A 19,182-nucleotide genomic window follows, 5' to 3' on the forward strand; every position below is an offset into this window, starting at 1 on the left:
CAGAAAACAAAAGCAATGCCACCACATCAAGATAATTGATTATTCTTATTATGAAACTCAAAAATTTATGCATCTCTAATAATTTTCTAAAAAAAGTCACTACTTTATTCATGTTTAATGATGATAAGAAGAATATTTTATAGCTAATTGGAAAATAAAATTCAATTGTTACTAATGCTTATGCAACTGTTAATTTAAAAGATAGAAAAAAAATTAAAATAGAAACTTAAACACTACTAGTGATCATATAACCCTAAATATGAGACATAGGAATTAGAATAACAGAAATATGAAAAATAGGAATTGGAATAGTCACAGGGCTGAAACTCAACAACCTCAAGCTTAAGGGGGGTTGGGCTCTTCAGGGGAGAGCTTTTGGCGCTTCAACTCCTCTATCTAACGCCCCTGCTTCTCTTGTTCTCTGACTAGTTTGCAAATCATGCTAGTCTAATCTTTCTGCTCCTCTCTTAGTTGATCCAAGGTGGCTTGCAGTTGCATCACAGATGCTTTCAACTGATCCCAATATTCAATTAGAGGGATCTCTTGGGGAGGCTCAGGTGCCTTCCTTTTGGGATGATCCTCTAGTATCTTGGAGCTTTCCATCACCTGCTTGGTGATTGGTCTTTCCACTGGAATAAATGTGTCTACATGAAGCAGGACTCTAGCCTCTTGGCATAGGCGAAAGATAAGGTTTGGATAGGCTAGCACGGCATGAGTAGACATCCTGTTTGCCAACTTGTACATCTCACGGGGGATTATTTGGTGAACATCTACCTCATTCCCCATCATGATGCAGTGAATCATCACATCTCTCTGAATAGTGACTTCAGAGTGGTTACTAGTAAGGAGTATAGAACGCCCAATAAAGTTTAGCCATCCTCTAGCTATTGGCTTGTGGTTCATTCTTTTCAGCTGGTTTGGTTTGCCTTTTGCATCCTCAATCCATTGAGTTCCAGGCAGGCAGATGTTCTCTAGGACTTGATCTAGCTTAAGGTTGGCTACCACCCTTCTATTGTAGGAATCAGGGTCATCCCTTTGTAAGGGTAATTTAAAGATCTCTCTCACCCTATCCAGATAAAAATAGATGATCTACCCCTGACCATAGTGCGAAAAGTATGGAATGTTATTCCATCTTTCTTTTGCTTATCTGTCATCCACAGATTTGCATAGAATTTATGGATCATGTTGAATCCAACAGTGATCTCAGGATTGGCTAGAATTTTCCAGCCTCTCTTTCAAATTTGCTCTTGAATATCTGGGTATTCATCTTCTCCTAATTCGAATCTGACCTCAAGGATCACTGGCCTCTTACTTATTATTTTGTGATAATGTTCTTCATGTTGCTTGGTGTAGAATCTAACAGGTTTGAAAAAACAACTGTTGGGTCATCTTATTTCTTATTTTTTGGAGCGGTCTTGCCACTTTTTGGAGCCATGGGATTTGAATCTCAAAGAGAGAAAAGGGTTCCTTCCAGACCAAACTTAAAAGGTTTGCTCACCCTCGAGCAAAAGGTAAGAAAGGAAGAAGAAGAAAGTGAAGGAAGAGAAAATAGAAGAAGAGAATTTGAATGGGGAGGTGGTGACTAAGTGAGAGGGGAGCACGGTTATATATAGGGAGGAGGGGGGAGGGATTTTCGAATTCAATCTTAAAAGAAAGATAAAGAAGTTTTGAAAAAGATAGAAAAAGATAAGTTGTTAAACTTGAAAGATAAGAAAAAAGATATGAAAAATATATAAAAGATATAAAGATAAGATAAGAAGTATGAAAAAGATTTTAAAGTTTAATAAAAGATATGAACACGAATCACTAAAGATAAGAAAAGATTTTGAAAGAATTTGAAAACTAGTTAAAAAAGATATGATGTTTTGAAAAAGATTTGAAATTATTTTAAAATAATTGAATTTCAAAATTGAAATTTAAAAAGATAGGTTGAATAAAGAAGAGATAAGGTTTTGGAAATTACCTCCCTTGCTGTCTTACTGGCGTTAAACACCCAGAATGGCTGCATTCTAGCGTTTAACGCTGCTGCCCATACTTGCTGGGCGTTCAACGCCTAGAATGGCACCCATTCTGGTGTTCAACACTAGGTTGCTTGCTCATATGGGCCGTTGAACGCCTAGCCAGGCTCCCCTGGCTGGCGTTCAGTGCTGGCCTTGCTTCCTCTCTTGGGCATTTGAACGCCCAACCAGGTTCCCTGGTTGGCATTCAATGCCAGGCTGTCTGCCTCCATGGGCGTTTAAATGCCCAAACCCCACCTTTTTCTGGCGTTTAACGCCAGAGAGATGCATCCTCTAGGGTGCTCTATTTTCTGTTCTACATCATTCTATCTCTGTTTAAACACTGTCCATGATCACTATCATTAAAAATAAGTTAATTAAGAACTAACTATAAAGAAAACTAATAGAAATAATTTAGAAAAATAGAGAATACTAGGCTATTAATCATTGGGTTGTGGTGCGGTGATTTAACAACCACAGACTAACCGGCAAGTGCACCGGGTCATACCAAGTAATACCTCAGGTGAGTGAGGGTCGATCCCACGAGGATTGATTTATCAAGCAATAATGGTTGATTGATGAGCTTAGTCAGGCAAACAGAAAAGAGTGTTAGATGTTCAAAGAGCACTAAACAATCGTACAGAAACTAAAATAGTAAAGTAAATGGTTTGGAAATAAAATATGGAGAAAACAGTTAAGGTTTTAGAGTTATCTATTTTTCCGAATTAACTTTTCTTACTAACTATTTTAATCATGTAGGATTTAATTTATGGCAATATATGTGACTAGACCCTAATTCCTTAGACCTTTCTAGACTCCTCTAAAATTCATCAACAGCCAATTCCTTGGTCAATTAATTCCAATTAGAGGGTGATGATCAAATTCCAGTTTATATGCCACAAAACTCTAATTACCCAAAAATAAAAGGATTATATGTGACGTATCCTGTTAAATCCTGATAATTAAAATTTAGGAGAATATGTTTTCAAGCTGTTGTTCAAGTAAAGAGCTTTTCCAAGTTTTACAAGAACTCAAATAGAAAGAGGGTCATACTTCCGTTCCACCCAAATTCATAAGATGAAGAGCGAAAACAATTCCTAAATTATAAATTCATACATGAATTAAAATAGAAAAAGCAATAAAATCAATCCATACAAATACACAGAGCTCCTAACATTAATAGCGGAGGTTTAGTTGCTCATGGTCCTGAGAGAAAATAAGGATTCAGGTAAAATGTACTGAGTTCCAATCTGATGGCATGAAAATTTAACTAATGGAATCCCTTTTTATAACTAATCCTAATTAATTTTAGAAAAATCTATTTTCTAAAATTAAGTAATATCTTTTCCTAATTTAAAAATCAAATTTAAATTTAAATCAAAATTAATTATAACAATCATCAAGTCTTCAATTGATGGATGGGGACCACTTGATTCCTTCACTTTGCAACCTCTGATATGTGCTTTCTGGGCTGAAAACTGGGTCAAAAGTAGCACAGAAATCACCTCCAGCGTTTTCTGCACGTGGCGCATGTCACGTGATAAACCACTATTTTATGGTTTATCTTGTGCTCAATTGAGTGGTTTTTATCAACTCTTTACCCACTTATTCATACTATTTGCATGTTTTATATTTTCCTTCCTGATTTTGTGCTTTGATTGAAAACATGCTTCTTTGGACTTATATTTGCTTATTATTAATCCTCTCTTATTACCATTAGATGCCTTGATATGTGTGTTAAGTGTTTTCAGAGATTACAAGGCAGGAATGGCTCAGAGGATGGAAAGGAAGCATGCAAAAGTGGAAGGAATACAATAAGTTGGAGAAATTGCTAAGCTGTCCAACCTAACCTCTTCGCACTCAAACAGCTATAACTTTAGCTACAGAGGTCCAAACGACGCGGTTTCAGTTGCGTTGGAAAGCTAACGTCTGAGGCTTCGATTTGATATATAATTTGCCATAGCTGCCCCGACGCCAGGAGACGCGAACACGTGAGTCACGCGGACGCGTGACCTGGCAGGAACGCAACCCGCACGACCGCGTGAGCCATGCGGCCGCGTCACTTTTCTGCGACCTGTACGGACCAGAAAGCGCTGGAAGTGACTTCTGGGCTGTTTTTGACCTAGTTTTCGGCTCAGAGAACACAGATTAGAGGCTATAAAGTGGGGGAATGCATCCATTCATAATTATGCTCTCATAATTCACTTTTCATATTTTTAGATGTAGTTTTCAGAGAGAGAGGTTCTCTCCTCTCTCTTAGGATTAGGATTTAGGACTTCTCTTAGTTTTAGGAGTGACTCTCAATCCCAGGTTCTTTATTTTTATTTATTTTTCAATGTTCCATGTTTAGATTGATTTTCTTGATTAATGTTATTTGAGATATTTTAGATTGATGACTGCTGTCTTTTATTTATATAAATAATTTGGATTTTCCTGTTGCCCAATTGGCTTATGAATGTTTTCCATGTTAGATTTTACTGCTTTGAATGAATTGAAGGTATTCCAGATATTTATGATTTTAATTTAGCTTTTTACATTCTTGGCTGTGGTTGATTAATTGGTGACCCTAAGGTTATCAGCTCCATTGTTGATTGAAAATTGGATTTCTTCATTTCATTAATTCATATTCCAATAACTCTAGCCTTTCCCAAGGAAAGACTAGGACTTGAGGATTCGAATTAATTTATCCACTTAACTTACCTTCATAGTTAGAGGTTAACAAAGTGGGAGAAAAATCCAATTCTCATCACAATTGATAAAGATAACTAGGATAGGACTTCCAATTCTTATACCTTGCCAAGAGATTTTATTAGTATTATTTTATTTTACTTGTCATATAACATATTCCCACCTTACTTCCAAAACCCCAATTTTACCTTTTTCATAGCCAATAATAAGAACATACCTCCCTGCAATTCCTTGAGAAGACGACCCGAGGTTTAAATACTCGGTTATCAATTTTAAAGGGGTTTGTTACTTGTGACAACCAAAACGTTTGTACGAAGGGATTTCTGTCGGTTTAGAGACTATATCTACAACGCGACTATTTTTATGAAATTCTTTACTGGCAAAAATCCTAACGTCAAAATGGCGCCGTTGCCGAGGAATTGCAAACGTGTGCCTTATTATTGGTTATTGTAAATATTTTTCAAAAAAAAATATTTTTATTTTACTTGTTTATTTGTTTTCTCTTTTTTCCCCCTTATTTCTGATAACTATTATGAATTCTCACCCCTCTCGCTTTGAGTTTGGTTCTAACGTTGTTGAAGGAAATAGAAACCGTAGCAGGAATATGCATCAAGGTCAGACCAATCAAGGATGGATGGAGCCAAGAGGATCTAATCAACCCTTTAGGCAACAACACCCTCCAAGATATCATGGACAACGACCATTCTACAATGCAAACCCAGCTGAAAGATATGGTGGACAACCTTGTAACTACGAACAAGTCCCACCCCGTGCCTATAGACCATCCTCTCAACATAACTTTGAACCGCCACACTCACGAGCCCCTTTCCGCCATTCACCTCCATATGACCCTAACCTTCAACCACCATACCAACCACTTTATGAGCCATATGAACCATATATAGAACCACCCCAATACCAATCCAATTACTCCCACAAACCACCACTCCTCCATATACATTACCCATATCCATCAAAGTCAGAATCACAGGTTAGCCTCGAAGAATCAATGAAACAATGTACTGCAATCCTTCATCAACTGGAGCAAGCAATAGTGGAGAAGTTAAAGCAATTAGCTTCCCGACGTTCGGATACTCAAGGAACCCCCATGGCTTCATGTGGGCAATCTAATAAAGAACGTAGTATGAAGGAGATACTAGAAACTCCAGAGGACAATGAGGAACATGGCTTTGTATTGGAACAAGTGGAGGAAGCCGGAATTATTGAAGAAGAAGAAGAGGAGGCAGTGGTTGAAGACTTAGGAGATGCTGAACCTCCATGGGAAAGTCAAGTTATAGAGCATACTTCAAAGATGATTGAAGCTGATGTGAGGAAGGTGTACAACCTCCAAAGCATATCATGGTTGAAGACTTTGAAGGAGACAATTAAGAGATGGATTCAATCATTAATGAATTCTTATCTACATTTGAATCCTCTCCCATTGGACTTGACATGGAGATTACAGAAGAAGAAGCACAACCTCCTTTACCCTTGGTGAACACTGAAGAAGAGATTGAATTGGAAGAAATCCACCAAGAGGGAGAGGTTGATATTGACGAAGATTGCCAAGAGGTGGAAGATGTCGAAGAAGAGCACAAGGGAGTGGAGCTTGCATGTTCATTAGAAATACCTCCCCCTAAGTTGCCATCATCCTTCACAACATTCTAGTGGGTAAAATTCATATCCCCTAGCTTTCTAATTCCACTTGAATATGGGCTACTGGAGACGGATGGTCAACTTAGAGCTCTCTGTGGCATTAAGAGTAAGAAGAAGATGGTCAGAGATAAGATTTATCCTGCAAGGATCATTATGGTTGGAAGCTTTGAGTTTAAACGCAAAGGTTGGTGTAGAGCTCAACTGAATGGGTCTAGGAAGTTGTTTGGCTGCTTCAGTGAGAATTCAGACTGCTTGCCACCCGGATGGAACAATATTGCTCAACAAGAAGACGGGTGCAAAAGCAAGGTTTGGGACCCCGGAATTCAGTCTAGAAATCAACACTCTTGGGGCCTTGTCACTTGCTTTAACTTGCTTGGAGGCTTTTTGCGCCTAGTTTGGGATCCCGGAGGCTATTGGAATTCCAAATATTGGTGGAGATTTTTGGATGAATACAAGTACAAGCCACCATAACAGGGAGCTCACCAAATGTCCAACTTAAGGACTTTAACTAAAAGTGCTAGGTGGGAGACAACCCACCATGGTATGATCGTTCTTTTTTTTTTAGTTTAGTCTGTTTTTAACTTTTTGATTGTACCTGGAATTTTTGCATGGCATTCATTACATTTTGCATTCTGCATATATAAAAAAAAAGAAAGAAGAGAGGGCACGCGACGCGACAGCGTCACTGACACGTCCGCGTCATAGGTGCCCTGGCTACGAGAAGAAAAGAAACAGAGAGTCACGCGAAAGTGTGGCTGGAGGCTGCCTTTGGCACAAATTGGTCCACGCGACCGCGTCGATGACGCGTCCACGCCATGTGGGAAAAACACCCCCCACGCGTCTGCGTCACCCACTGGTGCACGAAATTGTGATTATCAATGGCGCCATCAACATGGTACGCTCAATTGTAATCTCAACTCTTTATCACAACTTTGCACAACTAACCAGCAAGTGCACTGGGTCGTCCAAGTAATAAACCTTACGCGAGTAAGGGTCGATCCCACGTAGATTGTTGGTATGAAGCAAGCTATGGTCATCTTGTAAATCTCAGTCAGGCGGATTCAAATGGTTATGGAGGATTGACAACTAAAAGATGAATAAAACATAAAATAAAGATAGAGATACTTATGTAATTCATTGGTGAGAATTTCAGATAAGCGTATGGAGATGCTTTGTCCCTTCTGTCTTTCTGCTTTCCTACTGCTTCATCCAATCCTTCTTACTCCTTTCCATGGCAAGCTGTATGTTGGGCATCACCGTTGTCACTGGCTACAATCCCGTCCTCTCAGTGAAAATGTTCAATGCGCTCTGTCACAACACGGCTATTCATCTGTCGGTTCTCGATCATGTCGAAATAGAATCCAGTGATTCTTTTGCGTCTGTCACTAACGCCCCACAATCGCGAGTTTGAAGCTCGTCACAGTCATTCAATCCTTGAATCCTACTCAGAATACCACAGACAAGGTTTAGACCTTCTGGATTCTCAAGAATGCCGCCATCAATTCTAGCTTATACCACGAAGATTCTGATTAAGGAATCCAAGAGATATCCACTCAATCTAAGGTAGAACAGAGGTGGTTGTCAGGCACACGTTCATAGGTGAGAATGATGATGAGTGTCACGGATCATCACATTCATCAAGTTGAGGAACAAGTGATATCTTAAAACAAGAATAAGCTGAATTGAATAGAAGAACAATAGTAATTGCATTAATACTCGAGGTACAGCAGAGCTCCACACCTTAATCTATGGTGTGTAGAAACTCCACCGTTGAAAATACATAAGAACAAGGTCTAGGCATGGCCGAGAGGCCAGCCCCCATGATCTAAGAACTAGTCATCCAAAGATGATCTGAAGATCTAAAGTGATCCAAAGATAAAAATACAATAGCAAAAGGTCCTATTTATAGAGAACTAGTAGCTTAGGGTTTACAAATATGAGTAAATGACGTAAAAATCCACTTCCGGCCCCACTTGGTGTGTGCTTGGGCTGAGCATTGAAGCTTCTATGTGTAGAGACTTTTCTTGGAGTTAAACGCCAGCTTTTGTGCCAGTTTGGGCGTTTAACTCCCATTTCTGTGCTAGTTCCGGCGTTTAACGCCAGGCAGTCTTGAGCTGATTTGGAACGCCGGTTTGGGCCATCAAATCTCGGGCAAAGTATGGACTATTATATATTGCTGAAACGTCCAGGATGTCTACTTTCCAACGCAATTGGGAGCGCGCCAATTGGGCTTCTGTAACTCCAGAAAATCCACTTCGAGTACAGAGAGGTCAGAATCCAACAGCATCTGCAGTCTTTTTCAGCCTCTGAATCAGATTTTTGCTCAGGTCCCTCAATTTCAGCAAGAAAATACCTGAAATCACAGAAAAATACACAAACTCATAGTAAAGTCCAGAAAAGTAAATTTTAAATAAAAACTAATAAAAATATAATAAAAACTAACTAAAACATACTAAAAACATACTAAAAACAATGCCAAAAAGCGTATAAATTATCCGCTCATCACAACACCAAACTTAAATTGTTGCTTGTCCCCAAGCAACTGAAAATCAAATAGGATAAAAAGAAGAGAATATACAATGAATTCCAAAAACATCTATGAAGATCAGTATTAATTAGATGAGCGGGGCTTTTAGCTTTTTGCCTCTGAACAGTTTTGGCATCTCACTTTATCCTTTGAAGTTCAGAATGATTGGCTTCTATAGGAACTCAGAATCCAGATAGTGTTATTGATTCTCCTAGTTAAGTATGTTGATTCTTGAACACAGCTACTTCATGAGTCTTGGCCGTGGCCCAAAGCACTCTATTTTCCAGTATTACTACCGGATACATCCATGCCACAGACACATAACTGGGTGAACCTTTTCAGATTGTGACTCAGCTTTTCTAGAGTCCCAAATTAGAGGTGTCCACGGTTCTTAAGCACACTCTTTTTGCTTCGGATCACGACTTTAACCGCTCAGTCTCAAGTTTTCACTTGACACCTTCACGCCACAAGCACATGGTTAGGGACAGCTTGGTTTAGCCGCTTAGACCAGGATGTTATTCCTGTAGGCCATCCTATCCACTGATGCTCAAAGCCTTGGATCCTTTTTATTTTTACCATTGCCTTTTAGTTTAAAGGGCTATTGGCTTTTTCTGCTTGCTCTTTCTTTTTCTTTCTCTCTCTTTTTTTTTTCGTATATACTCTCTTTTTTTTTGCAAGCTTTTCACTGCTTTTTCTTGCTTCAAGAATCATTTTTATGATTTTTCAGTTCCTCAGTAACATTTCTCCTATTTCATCATTCTTTCAAGAGCCAACAATTTTAACATTCTTGAACAACAAATTCAAAAGACATATGCACTGTTCAAGCATACATTCAGAAGTCAAAAGTATTGCCACCACATCAAAATAATTAATCTGTTATAAAATTCGAAATTCATGCAATTCTTCTCTTTTTCAATTAAGAACATTTTTCATTTAAGAAAGGTGATGGATTCATAGGACATTCATAACTTTAAGGCATAAACACTAAGACACTAATGATCATGTAATAAAGACACAAACATAGATAAACATAAAGCATATTTTTCGAAAAATAGGAAAATAAAGAACAAGGAAGTTAAAGAACGAGTCCACCTTAATGATGGCGGCTTGTTCTTCCTCTTGAAGATCTTATGGAGTGCTTGAGCTCCTCAATGTCTCTTCCTTGCCTTTGTTGCTCCTCTCTCATGATTCTTTGATCTTCTCTAATTTCATGAAGGAGGATGGAATGTTCTTGGTGCTCCACCCTTAGTTGTCCCATGTTGGAACTCAATTCTCCTAGGGAGGTGTTGATTTGCTCCCAATAGTTTTGTGGAGGAAAGTGCATCCCTTGAGGCATCTCAGGGATTTCATGATGAGGAATTTCCTCATGTCCATGAGTGGGATCTCTTGTTTGCTCCATCCTCTTCTTAGTGATGGGCTTGTCCTCATCAATGAGGATGTCTCCCTCTATGTTAATTCCAACTGAATTACAGAGGTGACAAATGAGATGAGGGAAGGCTAACCTTGCCAAGGTAGAGGACTTGTCCGCCACCTTATAAAGTTCTTGGGATATAACCTCATGAACTTCTACTTCCTCTCCAATCATGATGCTATGAATCATGATAGCCCAGTCTATAGTAACTTCGGACCAGTTGCTAGTGGGAATGATTGAGCGTTGGATAAACTCCAACCATCCCCTAGCCACGGGCTTGAGGTCATGCCTTCTCAGTTGAACCGGCTTCCCTCTTGAATCTCTCTTCCATTGAGCGCCCTCTTCACAAATGTCTATGAGGACTTGGTCCAACCTTTGATCAAAGTTGACCCTTCTAGTGTAGGGGTGTTCATTTCCTTGCATCATGGGCAAGTTGAATGCCAACCTTACATTTTTGGACTAAAATCTAAGCATTTCCCCCGAACCATTGTAAGCCAATTCTTTGGGTCCGGGTTCACACTTTGATCATGGTTCTTGGTGATCCATGCATTGGCATAGAACTCTTGAACCATTAAGATTCCGACTTGTTGAATGGGGTTGGTAAGAGCTTCCCAACCTCTTCTTTGGATCTCATGTCGGATCTCCGGATATTCACTCTTTTTGAGTTTGAAAGGGACCTCGGGGATCACCTTCTTCTTGGCCACAACTTCATAGAAGGGGTCTTGATGCACCCCCTGAGATGAATCTCTCCATCTCCCATGACTCAGAGGTGGAAGCTTTTGCCTTCCCTTTCCTCTTTCTAGAGGTTTCTCAAGCCTTAGGTGCCATAAATGGTTATGAAAAAACTAAAAGCAATGCTTTTACCACACCAAACTTAGAAGGTTTGCTCGTCCTCGAGCAAAAGAAGAAAGAAGAGAGTAGAAGAAGAAGAAAGATAGGAGATGGATGGGGGGCTTTGTGTTTCGACCAAAGGGGAGAAGTAGTGTTTAGGTTGTGTGAAAATGAAGGAGTGAAGAAGGGTTTATATAGGGGTGGAGAGAGGGGTAGGGTTCGACCGTTATGGGTGGGTTTGGGAGGGAAAGTGGTTTGAATTTGGATGGTGAGGTATGTGGGATTTTATGAAGGATGGATGTGAGTGGTGAAGAGAATGGTGGGATTTGATAGGTGAGGGTTTTTTGGGGAAGAGGTATTAAGGTGATTGGTGAGTGGGTGAAGAAGAGAGAGAGTGTTGGGGTAGGTGGGGATCCTGTGGAGTCCACAGATCCTAAGGTGTCAAGGATAACTCATCCCTGCACCAAGTGGCGTGCAAAAATGCCCTTTCTGCCAATCCTGGCGTTAAACACCGGGCTGCTGCCCCTTTTTGGCGTTTAACGCCAGCTTCTTGCCCATTCCTGGCATTAAACGCCAGTCTGGTCCCCTTTCTGGCGTTAAACGCTCAGAATGGTATCAGATTGGGCGTTAAACGCCCATTTTGCTGCCTTCACTGGCATTTAAACGCCAGCAAGTTTTCCTCCAGGGTGTGCTATTTTTCTTTCTGTTTTTCATTCTATTTTTGCTTTTTTCAATTGATTTTGTGACTTCTCATGATCATCAACCTACAGAAAACATAAAATAACAAAAGGAAAATAGATAAATATAACATTGGGTTGCCTCCCAACAAGCGCTTCTTTAATGTCAGTAGCTTGACAGTGGGCCCTCATGGAGCCTCACAGATACTCAGAGCAATGTTGGAACCTCCCAACACCAAACTTAGAGTTTGAATGTGAGGGTTCAACACCAAACTTAGAATTTGGTTGTGGCCTCCCAACACCAAACTTAGAGTTTGACTGTGGGGGCTCTGTTTGACTTTATTTTAAGAGAAGCTCTTCATGCTTCCTCTCCGAGGTTACAGAGGGATATCCTTGAGCCTTAAACACAAGGGATTCTTCATTCACTTGAATGATCAATTCTCCTCTATCAACATCAATAACAGCTTTTGCTGTGGCTAGGAAGGGTCTGCCAAGGATGATGGATTCATCCATGCACTTCCCAGTCTCTAAGACTATGAAGTCAGTAGGGATGTAATGGTCTTCAATCTTTACCAGAACATCCTCTACAAGTCCATAAGCTTGTTTTCTTGAAATTTCTGCCATCTCTAGTGAGATTCTTGCAGCTTGTACCTCAAAGATCCCTAGCTTCTCCATTACAGAGAGAGGCATGAGGTTTATGCTTGACCCTAGGTCACACAAAGCCTTCTTGAAGGTCATGGTGCCTAATGTACAAGGTATTGAGAACGTTTCAGGGTCCTGTATCTTTTGAGGTAATCTCTGCCTAGTCAAGTCATCCAGTTTTTTGGTGAGCAAAGGGGGTTCATCCTCCCAAGTCTCATTACTAAATAATTTGTCATTTAGCTTCATGATTGCTCCAAGGTACTTAGCAACTTGCTCTTCAGTGACATCTTCGTCCTCTTCAGAGGAAGAATACTCATCAGAGCTCATGAATGGCAGAAGTAAATCCAATGGAATCTCTATGGTCTCAATGTGAGCCTCAGATTCCCATGGTTCCTCATTAGGGAACTCATTGGAGGCCAGTGGACGTCCATTGAGGTCTTCCTCAGTGGCGATCACTGCCTCTTCCTCCTCTCCAATTTTGGCCATGTTGATGGTCTTACACTCTCCTTTTGGATTCTCTTCTGTATTGCTTGGGAGAGTGCTAGGAGGGAGTTCAGTAATTTTCTTACTTAGCGGACCCACTTGTGCCTCCAAGTTTCTAATGGAGGACCTTGTTTCAGTCATGAAACTTTAAGCAGTTTTGATTAGATTAGAGACCATGGTTGCTAAGTCAGAGTGGCTCTGCTTAGAATTCTCTATCTGTTGCTGAGAAGATGATGGAAAAGGCTTGCCATTGCTAAACCTGTTTCTTCTACCATTATTGTTGTTGAAACCTTATTGAGGTCTTTGTTGATCCTTCCATGAGAGATTTGGATGATTTCTCCATGAAAGATTATAGGTGTTTCCATAGGGTTCTCCCATGTAATTCACCTCTTCTATTGATGGGTTCTCAAAATCATAAGCTTCTTCTTCAGATGAAGCGTCCTTAGTACTGCCTGGTGCAGCTTGCATTCCAGATAGACTTTGAGAAATCATATTGACTTGCTGAGTCAATATTTTGTTCTGAGCCAATATGGCATTCAGAGTATCAATCTCAAGAACTCCTTTCTTTTGATTCGTCCCATTGTTCACAGGATTCCTTTCAGAAGTGTACATGAATTGGTTATTTGCAACCATTTCAATGAGTTCTCGAGCTTCTGCAGGCGTCTTCTTCAGATGAAGAGATCCTCCAGCAGAGCTATCCAATGACATCTTGGACAGTTCAGACAGACCATCTTAGAAGATACCTATGATGCTCCATTCCGAAAGCATGTCAGAAGGACACTTTTTGATCAATTGTTTGTATCTTTCCCAAGCTTCATAGAGGGATTCACCTTCCTTCTGTCTGAAGGTTTGGACTTCCACTCTAAGCTTACTCAATTTTTGAGGTGGAAAGAACTTTGCCAAGAAGGCATTGACTAGATTTTCCCAAGAGTTCAGGCTTTCTTTAGGTTGTGAGTCCAACCATATCCTAGCTCTGTCTCTTACAGCAAAAGGGAATAGCATAAGTCTGTAGACCTCAGGGTCAATCCCATTGGTCTTGACAGTGTCACAGATTTACAAGAATTCAGCTAAAAACTGATGAGGATCTTCCAATGAAAGTCCATGAAACTTGCAGTTCTGTTGCATTAGAGAAACTAATTGAGGCTTAAGCTCAAAGTTGTTTGCTCCAATGGCAGGGATAGAGATTCTTCTTCCATAGAAGTCGGGAGTAGGTGCAGTAAAGTCACCCAGCACCTTCCTTGCATTGTTGGCATTGTTGTTGTTTTCGGCTGCCATATCTTCTTCTAGTTTGAAGATTTCTGTTAGGTCCTCTACAGAGAGTAGTGCTTTAGCTTCTCTTAGCTTTCGCTTCAAGGTCCTTTCAGGTTCAGGATCAGCCTCAACAAGAATGCTTTTGTCTTTGTTCCTGCTCATATGAAAGAGAAGAGAACAAGAAAGTATGGAATCCTCTATGTCACAGTATAGAAATTCCTTGAGATGTCAGAGGAAAAGAAGAATAGAAGGAGGAGGTAGAAGAATTCGAACTTATCAAGAGGGATTGAGTTCGAATTGTGCATTGAGGAGGAGTGTTAGTCCATAAATAGAAGGATGTGAGAAGAGGGGAAGAATTTTCGAAAATAAAGTAGAAGATTTTAAAATAATTAAAAGAAATTTTGAAAATTTGATTGATGATTTTCGAAAATTAAAGTTGGGAAAGAGATAAAGTGATTTTGAAATTAAAAATCAAAAAGATATGATTGAAAACTATTTTGAAACAGATGTGATTAAAAAGATTTCATTGAAAAACAATTTAAAAAAATTTTGATTTTTAAAATTAATGACTTGGCTAACAAGAAATTTAAAAGATATGATTCAGACATTAAACCTTTCTCAACAGAAAAGGCAACATACTTGAAATGTTGAATCAAATCATTAATTGTTAGCAAGTATTTTTGAAAAATGAAAGAAATTGATTTTGAAAATATATGATTGAAAAGATATGATTTGAAAAAGATTTGATTTTGAAAAATTATGGAAACTAAAAAAATTTGAATTAAAAACAAAATCTTCCCTCTTGTGCCATCCTGGCGTTAAACGCCCAGAATGGTATCCATTCTGGCATTTAACGCCCAAAATGCTACCCTTTTGGGCGTTAAACGCCCAGCCAGGTGCCTTGAACGCCCATCTTTCCTTTTTCACTGGGCGTTTTGAACGCCCAGCTTTTTCTGTGTGATTCCTCTGCTGTATGTTCTGAATCTTCAATTCTCTGTATTATTGACTAGAAAAGACACACTTTTGAACGCCCAAAATAAACAATGCATGCAATACACCAAACTTAGAAGCTTGTATACTACTGATACTAACAAGTTGAGAATGCATATAAGAAACAACAAAACATTCAAGACAAGAGAATTTAAAGATCAGAGCAAGGAAATCATCAAGAACATCTTGAAGATCAATGAAGAACATAATGCATGTAATTTTTGAAAATTAGAAGACTAAAGACATGCAATTGACACCAAACTTAAAATTAGACACTAGACTCAAACAAGAAACATAAAATATTTTTTTGATTTTAATATTTTATAAATTTTTTGTGCTTTTTCAAAAATTATATGGAAAAGAAAATAAAGAGATTCAAAATTTTTAATAAAAATTCCAGGAATCATGCAATGTTAGTCTAAAGCTTTAGTCTAAAAAGATTAGACATGGCTAGCCAAGCTTCCTCAGGACATTACATTCAAGAGCTAAATTGATGAGAATCAATCAGATTTGGTGATGATAAAAACATCACCTTGAAACTCTAGAATTCATTCTTAAAAATTCTGAAGAAAAATACCTAATCTAAGCAACAAGATGAACCGTCAGTTGTCCAAACTCGAACACTCCCCGGCAACGGTGCCAAAAACTTGGTGCACGAAATTGTGATCATCAATGGCGCCATCAACATGGTACGCTCAATTGCAATCTCAACTCTTTATCACAACTTCGCACAACTAACCAGCAAGTGCACTGGGTCGTCCAAGTAATAAACCTTACGCGAGTAAGGGTCGATCCCACGGAGATTGTTGGTATGAAGCAAGCTATGGTCATCTTGCAAATCTCAGTCAGGCGGATTCAAATGGTTATGGAGGATTGACAACTAAAAGATGAATAAAACATAAAATAAAGATAGAGATACGTATGTAATTCATTGGTGAGAATTTCAGATAAGCGTGTGGAGATGCTTTGTCCCTTCCGTCTCTCTGCTTTCCTACTGTCTTCATCCAATCCTTCTTACTCCTTTCCATGGCAAGCTGTATGTTGGGCATCACCGTTGTCAATGGCTACAATCCCGTCCTCTCAGTGAAAATGTTCAACGCGCTCTGTCACAGCACGGCTATTCATCTGTCGGTTCTCGATCATGTCGGAATAGAATCCAGTGATTCTTTTGCGTCTGTCACTAACGCCCCACAATCGCGAGTTTGAAGCTCGTCACAGTCATTCAATCCTTGAATCCTACTCAGAATACCACAGACAAGGTTTAGACCTTCCGGATTCTCAAGAATGCCGCCATCAATTCTAGCTTATACCACGAAGATTCTAATTAAGGAATCCAAGAGATATCCACTCAATCTAAGGTAGAACGGAGGTGGTTGTCAGGCACACGTTCATAGGTGAGAATGATGATGAGTGTCACGGATCATCACATTCATCAAGTTGAGGAACAAGTGATATCTTAGAACAAGAATAAGCTGAATTGAATAGAAGAACAATAGTAATTGCATTAATACTCGAGGTATAGCAGAGCTCCACACCTTAATCTATGGTGTGTAGAAAGTCCACCGTTGAAAATACATAAGAACAAGGTCTAGGCATGGCCGAGAGGCCAGCCCCCATGATCTAAGAACTAGTCATCCAAAGATGATCTGAAGATCTAAAGTGATCCAAAGATAAAAATACAATAGCAAAAGGTCCTATTTATAGAGAACTAGTAGCTTAGGGTTTACAAATATGAGTAAATGACGTAAAAATCCACTTCCGGGCCCACTTGGTGTGTGCTTGGGCTGAGCATTGAAGCTTCTATGTGTAGAGACTTTTCTTGGAGTTAAACGCCAGCTTTTGTGCCAGTTTGGGCGTTTAACTCCCATTTCTGTGCCAGTTCCGGCGTTTAACGCCGGGCAGTCTTGAGCTGATTTGGAACGCAGATTTGGGCCATCAAATCTCAGGCAAAGTATGGACTATTATATATTGCTGAAAAGTTCAAGATGTCTACTTTCCAACTCAATTGAGAGAGTGCCAATTGGGCTTCTGTAACTCCAGAAAATCCACTTCGAGTGCAGAGAGGTCAGAATCCAACAGCATCTGCAGTCCTTTTCAGCCTCTGAATCAGATTTTTGCTCAGGTCCCTCAATTTCAACCAGAAAATACCTGAAATCACAAAAAAACACACAAACTCATAGTAAAGTCCAGAAAAGTGAATTTTAAATAAAAACTAATAAAAATATAATAAAAACTAACTAAAACATACTAAAAACAATGCCAAAAAGCGTATAAATTATCCGCTCATCACCCACACGAACGCGTGCCTCAAAATTGATGTAAAAAGAGTGTATGGACGAAATTTGAGCTGGAATTGGGCTGGACCCGTGCTAGTAGCACAAGCCCTACCACGCGAACGCGTGCCCCACGCGTCCGCGCCGTTCTTTAAAACAAGGCAAACCACGCGATCGCGTCACCCAAAGTTTTGGCAAAATACGTTTTTCACCAGAGAGTTGCGCGAGCACGAGGCTGCCCTCGCGCCACTAGCATGAATCATGTCACGCGTCCGCGTGACTGACGCGTCCGCGTCACCTCATTTAAGTGCTATCCACGCGAACGCGTGACCTACGCGTCCGCGTCGAATACGTCGCACAACTTATCTTAATCTGCCAAAATATCTTATCCTTTTCTTCCCCAAATCCTATTTTTCTTTCCCTTTCTTATTTCTTTCTTCCCCCTTCCTCCTTCTTCCTTCTTTCTTCTTCCTTTTTTCTCCTTTCTTTTTTTTTATTTTCATGCATTTTTATGTTGGTGTTGGAGTTTTATTTGGATTTTACTTTATTATAACTGAGCTTGTGGATGTTATTGTGATTGGTTTGACAATTGATATTTTAAATTTGGCTCTAATATATATTTGGATTTATTACTTTCATTCCTCTTTTAACTCACAATACTTGTAATCCACCTGTATTTGAGATTATCATTCACAATTGTCATCATGCAAGTGCTCTTTAATCCAGCTTATTTTAACAATTGATGCTTCACCTATGCTTCTCATGCCTTTGCCTGCATGCTTTTACACATTTTGCATCTAATTGATTTAATATGCCTTGCTATATTTCCATTGATGTCCTAATTGCATGTAGTCGCAAACATGTATTTAAGACATTATCCCTTACCTTGGCATTGATTATCACTTGAACCTTCCTCCTCCCGGTTCTAGCTGTTTGAATTACATGTCCCTTTCCTTTCTCCCCTTTTCAGGATGGCCACCAAAAAAGGGTAACGAAAAAGCCTCTAAGGAGCCACCAGCGAAGAGCGGAACGAAAGGAGCACCGGCTGAGGAACCACAACTCCCGCCCACCTGCACATCTCAGCATGCACCGAGGACGGTGCAATCTTTAAGTGTGGGGAGGTCGATACCGATCTCCATGGGTTAGTTATTCTCTTCTCAACACCAATATTCTATTTTCTTTATTTGTTCATTGTTGCATTGCATAATAGATTGCATGTGTAGTTGATTGTTTGCATTTAAAGTACTACTTGGTTGAAAAAATAATAAGTTTCTTTTTTAAGACCCTATTTTTGAAAAATTTCACTAATTTAAATTAAAAAAAATTAAATTTCTATCTGTTAAATTTGTTTAAAGTTGTATTTGGAATATGGGTTTTGAGCCAAAGAACACACAACCTGTGAGATTTTGAGCTTATTTACATGGTTACATTATTTAAACCATAACTATTTTTTTCTTGTGTGTTTTCTTCTCTATAACTGCAATCTAGATTTTGTTCCAGTCTATATGTCCATTATTTAGTGTATTTACATGCTTGCATATGATTGAGGCCATTACTTATTTTTGCTCACTTATCCCAAATAAGCCTACCCTTTTATGTCATCCTTGTTAGCCACTTTGAGCTTTTTAATCCCCTTCTGTTCTATAACCACATTACTAGCCTTAAGTAGAAAAACAAATTAAAAAAAATCCCAAGTTGAATCCTTGGTTAGCTTAAGATAGATATTGTGTATAATTTAAGTGTGGGAAATTTTATG

General features: G+C 39.3%; 1 non-coding gene across 1 annotated transcript; it reads left to right on the forward strand.

Moving 5' to 3' along the window:
- Window positions 1–13,674: 13,674 nt before the first annotated feature.
- On the forward strand, window positions 13,675–13,782 carry LOC112716134 (small nucleolar RNA R71). The gene has a single exon (XR_003160182.1). It is a non-coding gene; the product is annotated as a small nucleolar RNA R71 (small nucleolar RNA).
- Window positions 13,783–19,182: the final 5,400 nt, after the last annotated feature.

This window comes from Arachis hypogaea, chromosome 1 (assembly GCF_003086295.3).
Source record: "Arachis hypogaea cultivar Tifrunner chromosome 1, arahy.Tifrunner.gnm2.J5K5, whole genome shotgun sequence".
Classification (NCBI taxonomy): Eukaryota; Viridiplantae; Streptophyta; class Magnoliopsida; order Fabales; family Fabaceae; genus Arachis; species Arachis hypogaea.